Source organism: Odocoileus virginianus, chromosome 18 (genome assembly GCF_023699985.2).
Source record: "Odocoileus virginianus isolate 20LAN1187 ecotype Illinois chromosome 18, Ovbor_1.2, whole genome shotgun sequence".
Taxonomy (NCBI): Eukaryota; Metazoa; Chordata; class Mammalia; order Artiodactyla; family Cervidae; genus Odocoileus; species Odocoileus virginianus.
Window position 1 is genome coordinate 46030968 of NC_069691.1, and position 19232 is coordinate 46050199.

Consider the following 19232-nt stretch of genomic DNA (forward strand, 5'->3'; position numbering starts at 1 on the left):
CTTTTGCTCAACAGTTTTGCTCTCCTCTCTTGTCACATATTTTTCCCCCTTACCTCTCATCCCTCAGTAAATGGACAATCCTAAGCACTTTTTTTTTTTTTTTTTGCTGATATTAACTACAGAGAAACTGACTTGGATAAAAACAAAACAAAAAACAAACATAGGTCAGTTGCTAAGTTACATGAAGTCTTAAAAGCTTTTGAGAAATAGCTGGTACTGATCTTGGTTGAAATCTAAATGGAACTTGTTTTGACTCCACTTAACCCCTTTCTGACCCTTTTACTGACCCACCTCTTGGATTTCTTTTTCATCCCATGAATTCTTTTTTGATTCACTGGACTGGTGCTTCTGTATCTCCCAACCTCCTCCTTATTCACCCTTCACCTGTAGGAAGGGGGCATTCTACTTTATAGAAAGTGTGAAGTTCTGAGGTTGATCCTAGATGACTTTTGGGAAGAGGAGTGTCCTTGGTTCTTATCTGCTTATCCTGGGCTCTTTCTTGGAGTCCTATACCATGCTTATAAATGGATATATCTTTTTATTTGGGAGTTCATGACTTATGCTTGATAACTTAGAGAGTTTTAAAGAAATATATATTTAATTCTGTTTCATTTTTCCTATTATCAAATTACCAAACTTTGCCCACCTTTTATTTTTTGCCTATCTTTCAATTTGCCATTCAAGTTCCATCTTTTCTGTGAAGACATTCCAAGAAGTCTAATACAGAAGAACATCTTCTTTCAGCCCTCAGAGTCAGGATGAGCAAGATCACTTGATAAAATTGCTTCTCTATTACATTGCTCCCAACCAGAATGTCTCCCTAGCTAATTAGGAATTCACAGATACTCCTCAGGTAATTGTGTTAGGAGGATTTTGAAACGTTGTGGTTACTAGCACTATAAATCTTGAGATGAGTAAGAGAAATATTTAATCATAATTTAGGTACAACCCCCAGACTTTTTTGTGTTCATTCATCCTTTCTTCTGTTGCCTCCAATATGCTGTCTACTAATCCATCTGCTCTTATCAGTCTTCCACCTACTTCCCTTGGCCCTTGAGTCTTTGATTCTCTTCTAGTCACCAAGTTATATGTTATTATATCTACAGATCCACTTTCCTCAGGGACAGGACTCTTCTTTCCTTTCAAGGGTGGGTTCCCTCGGCTTTCTTTATAGAATTCATTTCTCTGGCACACAGACAAGCTGTCCTCCATTGGACGTCTGTGGGGGTGATTTTCCAATCACGGTTTGTTTGGGAACTTCACCTTCACAGAACTCCAGATTGAACAAAAGCTTCATTAGTGGGTGATTATCTACTTTACAAAGGATTCCTTTAAATAGCAAATTCCCAGAATGGATTTGAAATAGGTTTAATTTAACCCCAGTCCAAATGTATATCCCATTCAATAACACACTGATTATTAAGGATGAGGTACACTTGTGCTTATTTATAGACTAATTGCTTGTTTGTCCTTCTAACCCCCCTACTTCTTACCTAGTAGAGCACACTTCTTTCAAATTCTTCAAGATTCACTTCTGTGGAAGGGCTATTTTCTGATGAAAAGGAGTGCCTTGAGGAAGACCCAGCTTAGTCCCATTGCCACTATTTCCCACAATGAAAGAGAGGAAATTATCTCTATCAAAGACCACCTCGTCAAGACCTGCAGCCTCTCATGTCTCTTTTCAGATTCTCTGTCTCTGTCTGTCTCTCTTTATATATCTCAGGATAGCCGATCAGCAATTTTAAAGTTCACAATTAATTTTCATCTAGGTCTCTGATTCCCCACTACCAAGATAGTGTTCACCTTACACATAGTGTTTGAAATAAAGACAGAAAGACTATAGTCTCATTGCCTACACCCATTATCAAAACTAGATTAAAGGAACTTTTCTTCCCTTCTGCTGAAACTTTACCTGAAATTCCACAATGAGCCCCACTGCATATTCCAGTGTAACCAACCTGTGGTTCTTGTGCCATGGCTGTGTCTTTAGGATTCTGGTTAATCTGGTGAGAAATGAAGGTAATTTGAAGAAAAAATTCAGATTGTCTATACAAGTGTTGCCTGACTGTTTCACTTACTGACTGGATGTTTCAGATGAGGGTCTATCCATAGGTGTTTGTTAAAGAACTGTTTTGAAGGGTGGTATAACGAATCATTACTAAAATCTCCTAACTGGTCTTTCTAAGGTTTTACCTCTCTTTTTCACGAAAATTTCTCCTTTTAGCTATGCATCTCCAACTTTAATTTGCGTATGAATCATCTGCGGATCTTGTTAAAATGCAGATTCTGATTTAGTACAGTTGGGATGGGAAGGGAGTTTTTTTTTTTTAAACTTCTAACAAGCTCCCATGTGATCTTGATGATGCCAACCTGCGGACCACGCTTTGAGGGGTAAGGCTCTATAAACTGCTGGATGAACATTCTAAATGTGAACCTGATCCTGTCACTTTCCTACTTGAAATCCATCCATAAACTCCATCACTTCCAAAGTTAAACCCCAAATCCTTAGATGACATACAGGTCTTTATCTTCAGCTCTTTGCCTATCTTTCCAGCTTTATGTATCACTCTTCTTGTTTCCAGAACTGGTCATGCACCTCCTCACTTGGGCACAGGTTGTGGACCCCACTGATCTAGCAGACTTCCACCCATCCTTTTAGATTCATCTCATACTTACCTGCTCTAGGAATCCTCATCTGTTATCTCAAGGCTTCTTAGCTCCTCAATGCTCCCCACGCACGGACTGTGAACTTCAGCTACATATTGCATGCCAGGAAATTTCTGTATACAATTCTTCCTCCCTGTTAGACTGTCAATTCCTATAGGGGCATCATTTTCTCTTCTCTTGATCTCAGACTCTCTATACCCTAGCACAGTGTTCGGCACATTTAATAAACACTTGAGTGAAGGTAGACATGAGTTTGTAGTTTTGTCTTGTTCCTTTCATGATACTTGCTCAGCCAAGGTCAAGCTCTAGGTCTCAGAAATCTGTGTTCAACCCTCTATCTGGGGAGATGAGTCTGATGCCTACAAGTCATGTCTAATTCCATAGTCTGAACATTAGCAGCAGTTTAAGTCATTGCCGTTGCTTGGAAAATGCTAGCTAATCAACATGATTTGTCTGGTGCTCAAGGAAAAAGTCAAACTGTTTTAAAAGCGGCATTTACCTCAGGTAACTGAATTCTATTAACTAAGGCAGGAGGTCTCAACCCAGGCTGCCCACTGGAGCTACTTGGGAATCTTTTAAAAAACACTGTTGCCTTGGCCCAACCCCCAGGAATTCTGATTTAATTGGCCTGGAGGTAAGGTGTGGCATCAAGAGTTTAAAGAACTACCACTAAAAAATCACTGTACCAAATTAGGCATCATAACTCTTCTCTTTTTTTTTATTGGAGTATAGTTGCCTTACAAAATTGTGTTAGCTTTTGCTATACAACGGAGTGAACCAGCCACACACACACATTCATCCCTCTTTTTTGGATTTCCTTCCCATCTAGGTCACCACAGAGCACTGCTATAACTCTCCTCTAGGTAAAGAGTTGCCATTTATCTGATGCATTATCCAACCATTGTTCTTCCTCCTTCTTGTTGTTCAGTCACTAAGTTGTTTCCAACTCTTTGTGACTCCAGGGACTGTAGTTAGACTGCATGCCATACTCCATGGGATTCTCCAGGCAAGAATACTGGAGTGGGTTGCCATTTCCTTCTCCAGGGGATCTTCCTGGACCAGGGATCGAACCTATTTCTCCTGCATTGGCAGGTGGATTCTTTACTACTGAGCCACCAGGGAAGCCCATTGTTCCTCCTTAGAAACTCTTGATGTAAATTTCTTCTTGACATAGTTAGCCAAGGTGATAAAGTTGTTATTTCAGCTTATTCAGTAGCTCCCACTTATAGTTATGCTCTATGAAGTCTGTAATCTTACTAAGAGGACTTTTTTTTTTTTTTTTTTAAGCCACTAAGTGGTTTGTTACACAGCAATAGATAATGGGAACAGAGACTTTTTATTTCCAAATATCAGGAGATGGTAGAAAAAAGTGAAAACAATTGAAAGTAGAATGTAATCTATGAATCAGGGTCTGTGTTTATCACATTTACCTGAGTAACAGCTTGAGAGAAACCCAGAACCTTTGGAAACATTCATCTGATGGCTGATATATAGAATAGAAGGCTTAGAAGTGATGGATGATGAGAGAGGTAAGTAGCATTTTACAGTTCTGTTAAAGCTTGACATAGTAGGCAAAATAATGGTCCTCCAAAAATGTCTGTGTCCTAATCCTTGGAACCTGTGAATATGTCACCTACATGGCAAGAGGTGATTAAGGTTGGCTTCAGCTGAAATTAAGATTGCTAACCACCTGACCTTCAGATGCTGAAATCCTGGATTATCAGGATGGGTTGAATCTAATCACAAGTCTTTTGAAATGGAAGTAGAAGGCATAAGAGCCAGAATTAGAGTGATGCAGCATAACAAGGACTCAATTTGCCCTCAATGGCTTTGAAGATGGAGAAAGGGGCCATGAGCCAAAAACTGCAGGCTGACTCTAGAAGCTGAAAAAGGTGAGGAAATAGAAGCCTCACCTAAAGCCTCCAGAAGAAACATAGCCATTCCAGCACCTTGATTTTAGCCCCGTGAGACCCATCATAGACTTCTGACTGTCAGAACTGTAAGAGAGTAATTTTACATTGTTTTTTTTTTTTCTTTTAAAAAAATTTTTATTTATTTATTTATTTTTATTAGTTGGAGGCTAATTACTTTACAATTTGGAGTGGGTTTTGTCATACATTGACATGAATCAACCATGGATTTACATGTGTTCCCCATCCCGATCCCCGCCTCCCACCTCCCTCTCCACCCGATCCCTCTGGGTCTTCCCAGTGCACCAGGTCCGAGCACTTGTCTCATGCATCCAACCTGGGCTGGTGATCTGTTTCACCCTAGATAATATACATGTTCTGATGCTGTTCTCTTGAAACATTCCACCCTCGCCTTCTCCCACAGAGTCCAAAAGTCTGTTCTATACATCTGTGTCTCTTTTTCTGTTTTGCATATGGGGTTATCGTTACCATCTTTCTAAATTCCATATATATGTGTTAGGATACTGTAATGGTCTTTATCCTTTTGGCTTACTTCACTCTGTATAATGGGCTCCAGTTTCATCCATCTCATTAGAACTGATTCAAATGAATTCTTTTTAATGGCTGAGTAATATTCCATGGTGTATATGTACCACAACTTCCTTATCCATTTGTCTGCTGATGGGCATCTAGGTTGCTTCCATGTCCTGGCTATGATAAACAGTGCTGCGATGAACATTGGGGTGCACGTGTCCTAAGAGGACTTTTGAATTAAAACTCTTGCTCATCAACTCCAATTGACTTTGAATCAGAAAGAGGGGAAATCGGCTTTGAGTTGTTTTATATCAACTATGGAAGTGTTCTCTGCTTACCTCTAGAATGGATACAGGTAAAGGAGAAGTTCAACTGAGGGCAGGGGTAAAGTTTTTAAGCTTTCCCTGGCTTAATTTGGATGGCGTGATTTCTCTGAAGCATTGTGCAGTTAGAGCCCCAAGATATGATTTTGGAATCAGCTATAATTTTGAAAAATAGCTGTTCATGATATTCTTCCCTTGGCACAGAGAATCAGAGGTGCTTTTATAGTGGGTGGGCTTCCTGGATGGTTCAGATGGTAAAGAACCCACCTGCAATGCAGGAGACCTGGATTCAATCCCTGGGTTGGGAAGATCCTTTGGAGAATGTTTTTCCTTCAGAGGGGATGGGGTTTTTGTTTCTGTTCTTTTTTTGTTTTGTTTTTTGGCCACACCACACAGCGTGAGGGATCTTAGTTTCCTGACCAGGGATCGAACCCCGTGCCTGCTGCATCCCTGCATTGGAAGAGGGGACTCTTAACTATTGGATCACCAGGGAAGTCCCAAGGGGATGGGTTTTGATGGGGTCTGGTCTGAGAAGGTTGCCTTTACCCCTGCTCTCCTATAATTGGCATAGATACAGGATCCTAGGAGCTACCATCCCGTAAAGGGGAATTTGAAGGCTATCCATAAACAGTAGCCAAGAGCACCCTTGTATGTTTCTTAAGGCTGTAATGCTTTCTGATATCGAACACATTGGTGCAAAAGCTCAGTGTGAGGGATGGGACAAAGGCTGGTAAACTCTTGGTCAACAATTGGTAGTTTAAAGAAACTCATATTACCTAGAATGGTTCAAAGGAGGGTTAGCTTTTGTGCTCATATATATTCCCTGATTTCCCACCTCTGACTTATAAAGTTGCCTTCTGAATAAGATCAAGGGTTTTGATGTGGTTTTGACTCAGGCTGATAGCACCTTCATGAACCCAGAAAGAAAGTTGAGATTTTTTTCCTGAGCAGTTTATAGGAAAAATTTAAATGTAACCTCACTAGATATAATTTGCTTGAAAGTAGGGGGTTATTTTGTTCTTTTCCCTATTCTTTTTTTCACCCCTTCCCCTCTTTGCTTTGTATATTATGGATTCTCATAAATGATAGTAAATAAATACAGCTAAAATTTCTGAGCACTTTTATTAGTTTTTGGCCTCACCGTGTGACACATGGGATCTTAGTACCCCAACCTCATCAATCCTGTGCCGCCACCCCCACCAGGCATTGGAAGGGTGGTGTCTTAACCACTGGACCTACAGGGAATTCCCTCCTGGTATATCTTAAATGGTCCTAGGAATATCTCAACTAGCGTCATGGGATGGGGAAGGTGATTTGTGGAAATTCAGATTTCTGGGCTTGATTCCCAGGAGATTCAGATTTAGCTGACTTGGTGTCAGACCCAGTAGTCTTTAGCATCTCAGTCACAAGCTTGTTGGGTTGTTTGGCACAACAACCCAGCTCTCTTGGTGAGTAGGTACCCTCATCTTTGTCTCATGTGACGGCAGTCAGGACACTTTGAGTGGTTCAAACCTCATGAGCCCAGAATTTCTGTAGCAGCATTAAGACCTTCACACATCAAGAGGTGTTCTTATATAATGCAAATTCATTTCACCTCGGTCTCCTATGAGCCAACTAGCTTCACCTGTTTACTGAAGAGGGCCCACCCCCCCTCACTCACATCAGTTTAATGTATAATTCACATACAATGAGTAAAAGCTCTTGGAATCTTTCAAGTTCCTCCATATTTACTGTAAACTGTGCTCTTGTTCGTATGCTCAAGTGTGGCATTTCCATCAGCCTTAAATATTTATCCTGCATCACTTCCTAAGGGTGTTGGTCCAGATTCTTAGGTAAGGTGAGCTTCTTCCTGCAAGTCCTAGAAAATGACTTAAGGAAGAATCTGAGACTTGGAGCAGTGGAAGGAAACTCTGGAATCCTTTTCTGACCTCCCATCTGCCCTGTGCCTGATGGAGGAGAATGTCTGTAATTGTTTGCTCCGTTAGGGGGCGCTCATCCTCTCCAGAGACTGGATACAGCTGGTTGACAGCTGTAGTTATTCCTTAAAGTATATATATTTATATAAATATATAAAATATATAATATATATGCAGGAGATGTGGCTTTGATCCCTGGATTGGGAAGATCCTCTGGAAATGAAAAATGCAACCACTCTAGTATTCTTGCCTGGGAAATCTTGCCTGGTGGGCTACAGTCCATGGGGTCCCAAAGAATCAGACACGACTTAGCAACTAACCAATAACAACCACAACAACGGGCTTAGCTGCTCCTCAGCATGTGTGATCCCTCAGTCAGGGATCAAACTTGCGTCTCCTGCATTGGCGGGTGGATTCTTTACCGCTGAGCCACCTGGGAATCCAATTTCTTTCTTTCTTCCTTTTATTATTTTTCATTTGCATTTTTTTAATTGAAGTATAGTTGATTTATTATAATGTTTCAGGTATGAGCAAAGTGATTCAGCTGTACAGATAAACATATCTATTTTTCCGATTCTTTTTCATTATAAGTTATTACAAGATATTGAATATAGTTCCCTGTGCTATAACAGTAGGTCCTTGTTGTTTATTTTACATATAGTGTCATGTATCTGTTAATCTGCAATTCCTCATTTATCCTTTCCAGTGTTGTTTTTCTTATAGATGGCTTTCACCTGCCAGAAATATAAATGATTTAAAAATAGACAAACATACTTACTAAGTGAAAATTATCACTGCTGCTGCTGCTAAGTCACTTTAGTTGTATCTGACTCTGTGCGGCCCCATAGACGGCAGCCCACCAGGCTCCGCTGTCCTTGGGATTCTCCAGGCAAGAACACTGGAGTGGGTTGCCATTTCCTTCTCCAGTGCATGAAAGTGAAAAGTGAAAGTGAAGCCGCTCAGTCGTGTCTGACTCTTAGCGACCCCATGGACTGTAGCCTACCAGGCTCCTCTGTCCATGGGATTTTTCAGGCAAGAGTACTGGAGTGGGGTGCCATTGCCTTCTCCAGAAAATTATCACTAGAGACCACCATTTTCTTCTTTTCTTAAATCAAGATATAACTTCTGGTGTTAAGAAAACTTCCCTGTAAAATCAGCAGCTATAGGGGAAATATAGATTTGCATTCTGAGTTTTCTGACTGAGGAGTAAGGCAAGAGCAAACTCAGTTTTCTGAGCCCTGAATTTGATTTTAAGCCCTTTGATGCCATCTGTGTCCTCTTCCTTCCCTCTCCTAAGACACGCCTTGAATCCTTGGAAACCCAGTGGGTATTCACAAGTGAGCTATTAAGAGACTCAAGAAAGCTAAGACGTTGAACCCAGGAACTTGTCAACTTTCTACCATTTTTGATTATAAGAAGATCATTTCATATGGTCCAATGTTCTATTTAGTTTTCCAGATTTGACCCATTTCTTCTCAGGCCTCTCTCATCCGATCTGTTGAGTATTCCTTTCCCAGAAGTGGAATCTTTCCATTTCTGGGGGCTCAGAGAAGTCTTGAGTCCTAGATAGGGAAGTGTGTCTGTGTTTGTGTCTGTGTGTGCTCAGCCATGTCTAACTCTTTGCGGCCCCATGGACTGTAGCCTGCCAGGTTCCTCTGTCCATGGAATTTTCCAGGCAAGAATGCTGGAGTTGGTTGCCGTTTCTTACTTCAGGGGATCTTCCGGACCCAGGGATCGAACCCACATCCCTTGCATCTCCTGCACTGACAGGAGGGTGCTTTACCACTGAGCCACCAGGCTGGGTAGAGAAGCGTGGCCTCATCTTATCTCCACAGCCAAGCTTTTCATAGTTGTTACCAGAACCTAAGTCCAAGGACCAACCTTCCCCCCACCCCAGGTATCCATCAAGGAAGAGCCTGTTTCATCATTCACAATGGATAAATCATGACTGACATGTGATCTGTTAAAGAAAAATTATTCATGACACTTGTTGGTGATGATAAGGAAAGCTTTATTCAAAGGGGTTATTACAGTGGGTTTTTTTTTTAAAATTCCACTTATGTATTTATTTTTAACACCGAAAACATTTTTTATTGTGGTGCAGCTGATTAACAGTGGGGTTTTGCAGGATGAGAGAGAGACTGGGTTCAGCTTTGAAAACAAGAAGGAGAAGTAGGGATTTCTAACCAAGGAGGACAGTTGATGGGGAAGGTCAGTGGGAGGAAAATTCCTAAAAGAAAACATCAGGAAGAGCTGGGTTCTTGCTAAACTGTCCTAAGAGGGTCATTGCTGAAGGCAGGCTGGGGTGAGCGGATATCACTCGGGGGCTTGGTGGGGACAAGGAAATTTGATCAGATTTTGAAGGTAGGGATTCACTCCAAACTGACGGAGCAGGATTGCTGCTAAAACTGGATCCGTAAGGACAGAGATGGAAGCCCAAGTTTGGGCCTAGCTGAGCGGAGGTCTCAGAGAAACCTGGTTAAATTTGGCCAAAGAGAGAGTCTTTGAATGTAAGTGGGTAACCGTTTATTGCAGTCAGGGATCCAGGTTCTCTCCCAAGCACTGTTGTGAATTTGCAGCCCGAGCCATCCTATCTCCTGAATGGATTTCTACAGCCACCCCAATACATCTGTTGTTGTTGTTTATTCTCTAAGTCATGTCCTTCCCTTTGTGACACCATGGACTGTAGCCTACCATGCTCCTCTGTCCGTAGGATTTCCCAGGCAAGAGTACTGGAGTGGGTTATCATTTCTTTTTCCGGGGGATCTTCCCAACCCAGGCACTGAATCTGCATCTCCGGCATTGGCAGGCGGGTTCTTTACTGCTGAGCGCCCAGGGAAGCCCCCCGCCCCAATACATCTATGCTTGACTAAAATCAGGATTTAAATTGGACAATGGTTCAGTGCTTCTTCTGACCTAGAAAAACTGATATATACATATATTTATTGGAGTAGAGAAAGGTTTGTTGCAGGGCTAAGCAAGGGGAACTGGTGGCCCATGCCCCAAATCTGATTTTTATTTTCAAACTATTAATGTTCACACAAGACTAGGGGCCAGGGGCTCTGTCCATCTGATGTAAAAATAATGGTTTTTCATCCTAGCAATTGATCGGTTCTGTGAGGGATAAAAATCACAAAGGCAGTTTGAATTTCAGTCAAAAATAGTCAATCTATTGACCCTGGATTAACATATGTGTTTTCTGGAAGGCCAAGAGATGAATTTTCATTGTCATCCCATCTGAAAGAAGGGACATGTCAGTTTCTGCCTGCTGAAGTCTGCCTTAGAAAATTCACGCCTGCCACTGGCCCTCACACTGCAGGACAAGCTGCCAGAGGCTGTCACAGGTTACTGATTCTGTGCTCAGAGATGGGGGCCTGAGAGCCCGAGCCGGGCCGCCCGATGGGAACCTTACCCTCTCTCCTTTGTGAATTTCTGCACACACACAGGGCTGGCACACATGTAGACACAAACACAGAGATCATCCGCAAAGTTACACAGACCCACACTCACACCATGGGTGCTGCCACAGACCCCTGCTGGGCAGGAGGCGAGTCTCACCGGAAAAAGCAGTTGAATCCAATCTCAGCTTAATCAATAGACCATCTCTCAAATGGAGTAAGTAAAGGTCTGGGCAGTAGAAGATCTGAATCTCCAGTAGATCTCAATCTGAGTCTACAGTCTGTGACTTCGGGGCAGTAACGTCACCTCTCTGGGTCTCAGTGTTTCTATCTGTACAAGCTGAGTGTTGAAATAGCACAGTAGTTCTCAAACTTTAATGTGGAGTCCTAGCCCAAGGCTGGGGCTCCCCAGGTGGTGCTAGTGGTAAAGAACCCGCCTGCCAATGCAGGAGAGGTAAGAGGTTCAATCCCTGGGTTGAGAAGATTCCCTGCAGAAGAAGATGGCAACACACTTCAATATTCCTGCTTGGAGAATCCCATGGACAGAGGAGCCTGGTGGTCTACAGTCCATGGAGTCTCAAAGAGTTGGATATAAGTGAAGTGACTGAGCCAAGGCCACAAGTGTGAGGCCTTGCCGGAGGGCCACAGAAGCTGAGCCCAGAAAGAAGGTCATCTCTGGAACTGACTGAACCACTTTGTAACTGTTGCCAAAAGCCTCTCTGATTATCACCAGCAGGTTTCCTGATCCCCTATTAGTCAAAAATGCCCGCCCCCAGTACTCACCAGTCACCTAACACCACCCTTTCGGCAGGAATTTTCTCTGTCTTGAGGCAATAAAAACTGGCTACTAACCCGTGAAAAGCATCGGCTCTTCGTGAGCCACCCGCTGTTCTGACAATGTTCTGGTGACTCTCCCTGATCTGTCAGAAGTTGGACCCACTGGGCTCTCAGCGCCCAAGTTATCTCTGCTCTCTGTTCTTAGTAAACTCACTCCTTTCTGCAGTACTCCATGTCTGGGAATTGTTTTCCAGCTCGTGTTCAGACTGCCACAACATTTAACTCTAGTCCAGATCACCTGGAAGGCTTATTAAAGCAGAGTGCTTGGGCCTCATCCCAGGATTTTTGACTCAGTCTGGGTGGGGCTCCCTGATTTGCATTTTTAACAAGTTTCTAGGTGATGCTGGTCAGGAGGACCACACTTTGAGAAGCAGAGGAGTAGAGGAACTCTCTTGTTTTTATTAGGTCTGAAAATTTTCAACTCCGGACAGATGTCAGGACTAAATGTAAGTTGTCTCGCTTCTCAACGGAAGCTGATTCTGCCTGCAGGAGCCATTCGGCAAGGTCTAGAGACATTTTTGATAGTCTTGGAATCAGGATGTGTTGCTCCGGGTGTCTAGTAAGTAGATGCCTGAGATGCTGTTCAACATTTGAAAATGCCCAGGACAGTCCTCACTACAAAGAATTATCTCGTTTAGAATATCACGAGAAAAAGCCGAGGCTCTTTCAAAGATTTTTTTGATGTGGGCCATTTTTAAAGTCTTTATTGAACTTGTTACGATATTGCTTCTGTTTCTAGGTTTTGATTTTTTTGGCTGTGAGGTAGGTGGGATCTCAGCTCCCTGACCAGGGATTGACCCCGCACCTGCTGCACTGGGAGGTGAAGTCCCAACCACTGGACTGCCGGGGAAGTCCCGAGAAACCCTGCTCTAAGTGATCCAATTGGGCAAAGTTTGGATTTGTATAAAAATGGTGGGCATTGCAATACACCTCAGGGGAAGATTGATGTTGACTTTTCATTTCCAGGAAGGAAAAGATCCATCAAAACTACCTGGCATTCCCCAAAGCTAGATTCTGCTCCTTGCTCCTGGACCTCCCTCAAGGATGAGCAAGACAGTTATGCCTCTCAGGAAGCTTGCAGATCTCAAATCCCAGGGCAGCCGCCCAACAAAGCACCAGGGCTGGCTCCCAGCGGGGCATGTTCCCAAAGCAGCATCCATCCGGGATCCGGATCCGACAGACCTTGCTCTAGCTTAGGATGGCATAGGTGTTGATTACACCGTGTTCCCATTCTCTGCTTCCAACCCAGGGGCTAACGAATGAGGGCAGTCCTTGTGGGTCCTGATTAGAGTCTTCACATATCTGTCCCTAAATTTGCAGAATATCATAAGCCAGAAAGACTGTGTGTGTGTGTGTGTGTGTGTGTGTGTGTGTGTGTGGTGAGAACCACATATTCGAACCATTCCCTATTTCTGCACCTCATCCTGCCAATTACAATCTGCTTGGTGGTGTGAAACTGACAGCCGGCAGCAGTGATGGAGACAGGAGAACGATGAACAAGGGCTTTGTGCATTCTCAGCTTTAGAGAGAATGTTCAGTGGGGCGGACAGGCATGTAACTGGCAGGTTTAGGAATCAGTAAAAACCAAGAACTGGAAGTCCTAATTTATCGTCTGTTTCAGTACAAGGCTAGACACAGGCTATTTAATATAATGCATTGTTTACAAGTGGAGGAGAGTGGAAGTTATTGATGCATTACAAATGCAGGCAAATGCATCTCATAAGCCAAGGGGTAGGTAATAACAATTGCTGGAGACTAAATTTGACTTTAATCCCCTGAAGAATGGCATGCATACAGCTTAAAATGATAAAAGCTGAAGGGGGTGTGGGGAGAGGGAAAGAGGGAGGGAGGAGATCAAGGGAGACAGAAGGAGACAGAGTGGGTGGGTGGAGGGGAGAGAGACAGAAAAAGATAGAGAAATGAGAGCTGGCTTTCTCCTGGGATTATGCATTTCTCGATTAGGAAATAGAGTGGAAATTGAAGGAAAGATTTTTTTAAACCTTGTTTGGATAAACAAGCATCACGCTTGGCAGAGTGTTTTGGGTAGCAGGTCTGGCGTCATGGTCAAGCAGCTTGGAGTGATTTAAAGACCTGCCAATCCCTTAGATAACCCCCAAAGGCAGAAACAGAAAACAAGTCTTCGTTTGATCAGTGTGTGTAGGCTGTTCTGTGTCCCCCTCCCGGGGTCATTAGCACCACAGCCACACTGGCTGGGTGTAAATGAACTTGCCCAGCCTTTGTGGTTAAAACCCCCCACTGTTGATACTTGGTGCCCAATGCTTTGGACGTGGTCCATGTCCCGTGAATGTTGGCTGAGTGGACATGGGGTGATGCAGACGCCCATAAAGAAATGATGTAGCTAGACTCCATGTTTCAGAGTCCCTGCAGGGAACGTGGCTTTGGAGTCAGTAAAATTGAGTCTACCCCCACCCACGCTGGACTCTCTTCTGCAATATTACTGACGGCAGCTGTTGCTGCTTAGTCAGTCAGTTGTGTCTAACTCTTTGCGATCCCATGGACTGTATGTAGCCTGTCAGGCTCCTCTGTCCATGGGATTCTCCAGGCAAGAGCACTGGAGTGGGTTGACATTTCCTTCTCCAGGGGATCTTTCCAACCCAGGGATCGAACCCACGTCTCCTGCTTTGCAGGCAGATTCTCTACCACAGAGCCATCCAGGAAGCCCGCTCTGTGGCAAGCACGGTGCTAAAACAGCCATCTCTCTTTATGCTCATCTCCAACTTAGGAGGAAGCAAGCATCACTTATTTTTAAAGATGCGGAGATTGAGGCATGGAGAGTTTTCACAGCTGGTGCTGCTGGGGGAGGCTGGCTCAGTGGGGCATCCTTGTCACTGTTGAGGATGTTCTTCATGCGGACCTGAAGCTGGCCTCCCATTCCCACCCAGCAGTCCCCAAGGGCTAGTGTGCCCAATGCTGGATTTCCATTATCAACACGGTTCACATTTGCCTAGTTTATGGATGTGTTTGCAGAGCGCCATCTGCCTTTTCTGGTGATCCAGTGGCAAACAGAGGGAGAAAGAAGGCTGGCACTGAAGATCTTTCTATGCGAGCTCTCTGAGGGTGGAGCCAAGTGCATCCAGCCTGGGTCATGGAGCACAGAGGCCCTGCTCATCACTGCAAGAAGCCACTGTTTGTGGATCAGTCCGGGAGAAACAAATGAACTTACTCTGGAGAGCAAACAGTGGTCTCAGTGACCCCATCTGTGTGCATAAGCTGGTTGAATCCTGAAGGGAGCCAGTAATGTCACCTCTCTAGGCAAACCCCAATCTGGTAGGTCCTCAGCAGACATTTGTTGAGTGTCTCATCAGACAGCATTCTGGCTGATGGTTGTGCAGCCAGCCCGTGTCCTCAGAAAGGCTGAGCCTGGAGAGAGAAAACATTTTTTATTTGGAAGAATGATCTTGACCACTTGCCTTGGGTAATTAGACCTCACCATCTGAAGGACTGTTTCCTTGCAGCTGGTTTGTATTTGGGGGCTTTGCATCTTCTGGGTGTTTGCCCTTGAGGCACGATGGGGCTCATCCCTCATTTCCTATGGGAACCTGCGGGCAAGTCAGCTTCTCTCTCTGGGATGTGTAAGACTTCCCTGGATGTTTCAAAGAGAGAAGCCGAACTATTCCATGGTCAGCAAGCCCTGTCCATTTTGATTATTTCCTTTTCTTTCTGAGAGCCAGTTCTTTTTCTGTTTTTTTTTTTTTTTTAAATTTATTGGAGTACAGTTGATTTATAATGTTGTGTTAGTTTCTGCTGCACACCTAAATGAATCATATATATGTATATACACACATATATCCACTCATTTTCAATCCCTGGGTGGGGAAGATCCCCTGGAGAAGGGAATGGCACCCACCCCAGTACTCTTGCCTGGAGAATTCCATGGACAGAGGAGCCTGGTGGGCTACAGTCCATGGGGTTGCAAAGAGCTAGACACAACTGAACGACCAACATTTTCACCTTTTTATGGGAACATCAGATGTATTTTGTTTCTCTCTTTTTTAAAAATATTTTTTGGCCACATCACACAGCATATGGGATCTTAGTTCCCTGACCAGGGATAGGATCTACCCCCCTTGCCTTGGCAGCATAGAATCTTAACCACTGAACTTCCAGGGAAATCCCCATCATGTATATTTTGGTAAAAATACTGTTTTATAGACTCAGGGTCCAAACTTTCCTGTAGGATCGTAATAAGGTTGCTCAGATTGAGATCTAAACCAAAACAGGGGGAATATATTATGTTATTTACATACATTTGATCATCAAATACAGTTTCCAACTATGGTAACCCACCCTCAACCAATCCTTAGAAAGTGAAAATCTATAAAGGCAAAAAAATATGATTCGTTTTTTAAAGCTCATGTATCCTTGAAATGTTTCAGTTCTTAATTGAGTTCTTGATACAATAGAGGTATTTTATTATAGTCAGAATGCAAGGAGAATCCAGTTTGGCTGGGGGCAAATCTGGTAAATTTGTTCTCACACAACAGAGAATGTGAAATGGTCAAAGAATCAAATCTAGCAGACTTCCCTGGTGGTCCAGTGGTTGAGAATCCACCTGCTAATGCAGGGAACACAGGATTGATCCCTGGTCTATGAAGATTCCACATGCTGTGGGGGCAACTAAGCCTATGCATCAAAACTACTGAGCCTGCGTGCCCTGGAGCTCATGCTCTCAACAACAGAAGCCACCACCACGAAAAGACCGTGCGCCGCCAACGGGAGACTAGCCCCACTCGCCACGACTAGAGAAAACCCACTCACAGCAACCAAGACCCAGCACAACCAAATATGAAATAAAGAAATAAAATTTAAAATGTTCCAAAAAAAGAATCAAATCTAGGGCTTCCGTGGGCAGGGAGGGTGTGCCAGAAGTAGCAAGCCAGCAATGATTTTGCAGAGGTGGGGAAGAGAAACATTTCTGTGTGGATTTACCAAAATTATTATTCCTATCAAAAGGAGCAAGCTTCTAAATGTCCTATCTTTCTCGAGGATTTTTTTGGGGGCAACCCAGAGGTTTCAGACAGGGGTATTCAGGGAGAGACAGAAAGCCACGGTCATGGAGGAGAAAAAGCCAGTCCCGTGGTGATAAATGGCTGGCAAATAGGCATTCAACAGAGAATCCTGGAGAAAAACAAGCATTCTTCCGTAAGTACAATGCATGAAGACTCTTTAGAAAACCTGAGGCTAAGAGACAGGCGTTTTCTGAAATTAGTGGTAATGACGCTGATATCAGGAAATAACCATTCCGGCACAGAACGGCCTGGAACAAGAACAGCCTGAGATGCAGAGGATCGGCCTAGCCGGGATCACACAAGAAGACATTCCCCACTGAACCAGACAAAGGCAGTTCCCGTCACCTTTGAAGAAGGCTTTTCACCTGTTCTCCAATGAGGGGAGATTGGAAGTGAGCATCAGAACTCTGCTGTACACTTCTTATTGTTGTCCCTTGTAGAATTATATTTAAGTTAACTGTAAGGGACCTGGGCAGCCCTTATTCCACGGGTCAGACTCCACTCCATCTTTCTGTTGTCTTCATTAATGCCCCAAGTGAGAGAGCCACTTCAGGTGTTCTTGTACACTGACCAGCTGGAACCTTCTGACTTCTGCACGTGAAATTTTGGTCCAAGCATGGTCCTTATGGAAGCTGGACTTAGCCTGAACATGGAAGTTGGACTTAGCCTGGAATATTCCTGTCAGAGTGTGCTGCACCTGGCCAGACCACTGTTTAAAAAATGGCAATTTAGTTGCAATTTCCTGCCTTGATGGATTTCTTTTTTTCTTTTTTTCTAGACTTTTTTTAAAGTTGTAGTTGATTTACAATGTTTTGCCAATCTCTTCTGAATAGCAAAGAGACTCAGTTGTACACATATATACATTCTTTTTTAATATTCTTTTCCATTATGGTTTATCAGAGAATGCTGAGTGATAATTCCTGGTTATTAAAATCCCTGCACAGTGGGACTTTGCTGTTTATCCATCCTAAATGTGATAGTTGGTTCATAGCTCCTGATCCATCCCTCTCCCTCCTCCACCCCTTGGCAACCCCAGGTCTGTCCTCTACATCCGTGAGTCTGTTTCTCTTTTGTCTTTGAGTTCATTTGTGTCATGTTTTAGATTCTACATCTAAGTGATATCATATGGTATTCGTCTTTCTCTTTCTGACTTACTTCACTTATGACTCTCTTGCTGTACCCAGAGAGTACAGCTGGCTGTTGCTGCAAATGACATTCTTTTTATGGCTTCGTTGTATACATGTACCACATCTTCTTTATCCATTCATCTGTTGATGGACATTTAAAGTTGTTTCCATGTCTTGGCTATTCTGAAAAGTGATGCTAATGAACACAGAGGTGCATGTATCATATTGAAGTATAGTTTTGTCCGGGTATATTTCCAGGAGTGGAATTGCTGGATCATATGGTAATTCTATTTTTAGTTTTCTGAGAAACCTCCATACTGTTTCCCATAGTGGCTGCACCAATTTGCATTTCCACTAACGGTGTAGGAGGGTTGCCTTTCCTTCACAGCTTTTCTAGGATTTGTTACTTGTAGACTTTTTAATGATGGCCATTCTGACTGGTGTGAGGTGGTACCTCATTGCAGTTTTCATTTGCGTTTCTTTAACAATTAGTGATTGCTGAGCATCTTTTCCTATGCCTACTGGCCATTTGTATGTCTTCTTTGGAGCTGCCTCAATAGATTTCTGGGGTCCACCATCGTTTTTGTTTTCTCCAGCTATTTCTTAATACTCCTAGAACTCTCCGGAGATGAATGCAGGAGTGGGAAGACATACACTGATCAACCATTTGAGTTCCTCAAATGGTTTTGCTCTTGAATAGAAAGTAAGAAGTGAAAAGGCCAGTAGGTAAGTAATCAGACTGACACTGGGAAAAGGGTAGAGCCTTCTGCAATGATTATATATGTGTAGGCCTCCCTGATACCTCAGTTGGTAAAGAGGTATCTCCTGCTGCAATGCAGGAGACCCCGATTCAACCCTGGGTCGGGAAGATCCACTGGAGAAGGGATGTATGCTGTGCTTAGGAGCTCAGTCGTGTCCGACTCTTTGCGACCCCAGGGACTGCAGCCCACCAGGCTCCTCTGTCCATGGGGATTCTCCACGCAAGAATACTGGAGTGGGTTGCCGTGCCCTCCTCTAACGATCTTCCTGACCCAGGGATCAAACCCAGGTCTCCCACATTGCAGGTGGATTCTTTACTCTCTGAGCCACCAGGTAAACCCAACGCAATGCTAATGCAGCAGCCTAAACTTGAGCAGGGAACGTCTGCATCTGGCTGCCTGTCAGCCGCTGGCTCTTGCGGTACAACCCTTGGAGCTCATTGAAGCAGTCAGTCTGTTGAGTTGTGAAATCTTCCCCCCCAGTGCTTGTTTACGCACCCTGGTACAGAGCAACTGCTTGGCTAAGGGCTGCCCTGTGCCAGACCACGTTCCCCTGTGTCACCGCCTCAGAAGCCAGCATCCTTGGTGCCTTCCCTACTGCGAGGCACTTGACTTATGTTTCTCCCCCAGTTTTTTCTGGGGAGGACAAAGGGTGGGAAACATGAAGATGGATGAGGGTAGACTCATTTTCCCTGAAGTAAGAACAAGCTGCCTTTTATTTGTTATTTTTTA

At 43.7% G+C, this 19232-nt stretch overlaps 1 long non-coding RNA gene across 4 annotated transcripts in view; it reads left to right on the plus strand.

Moving 5' to 3' along the window:
- LOC139039521 (uncharacterized) overlaps window positions 1-19232 on the plus strand; it is a 57808-nt gene that overhangs the window by 34142 nt on the left and 4434 nt on the right. For 3 of the 4 annotated variants that reach the window (XR_011492835.1, XR_011492834.1, XR_011492837.1), the window contains one exon: window positions 18359-18468. This is a non-coding gene — a long non-coding RNA (uncharacterized lncRNA). Of the gene's footprint in view, window positions 1-16493; window positions 16749-18358; window positions 18469-19232 lie in introns of those variants that run through there. The other variant, XR_011492836.1, reaches the window with a different exon arrangement.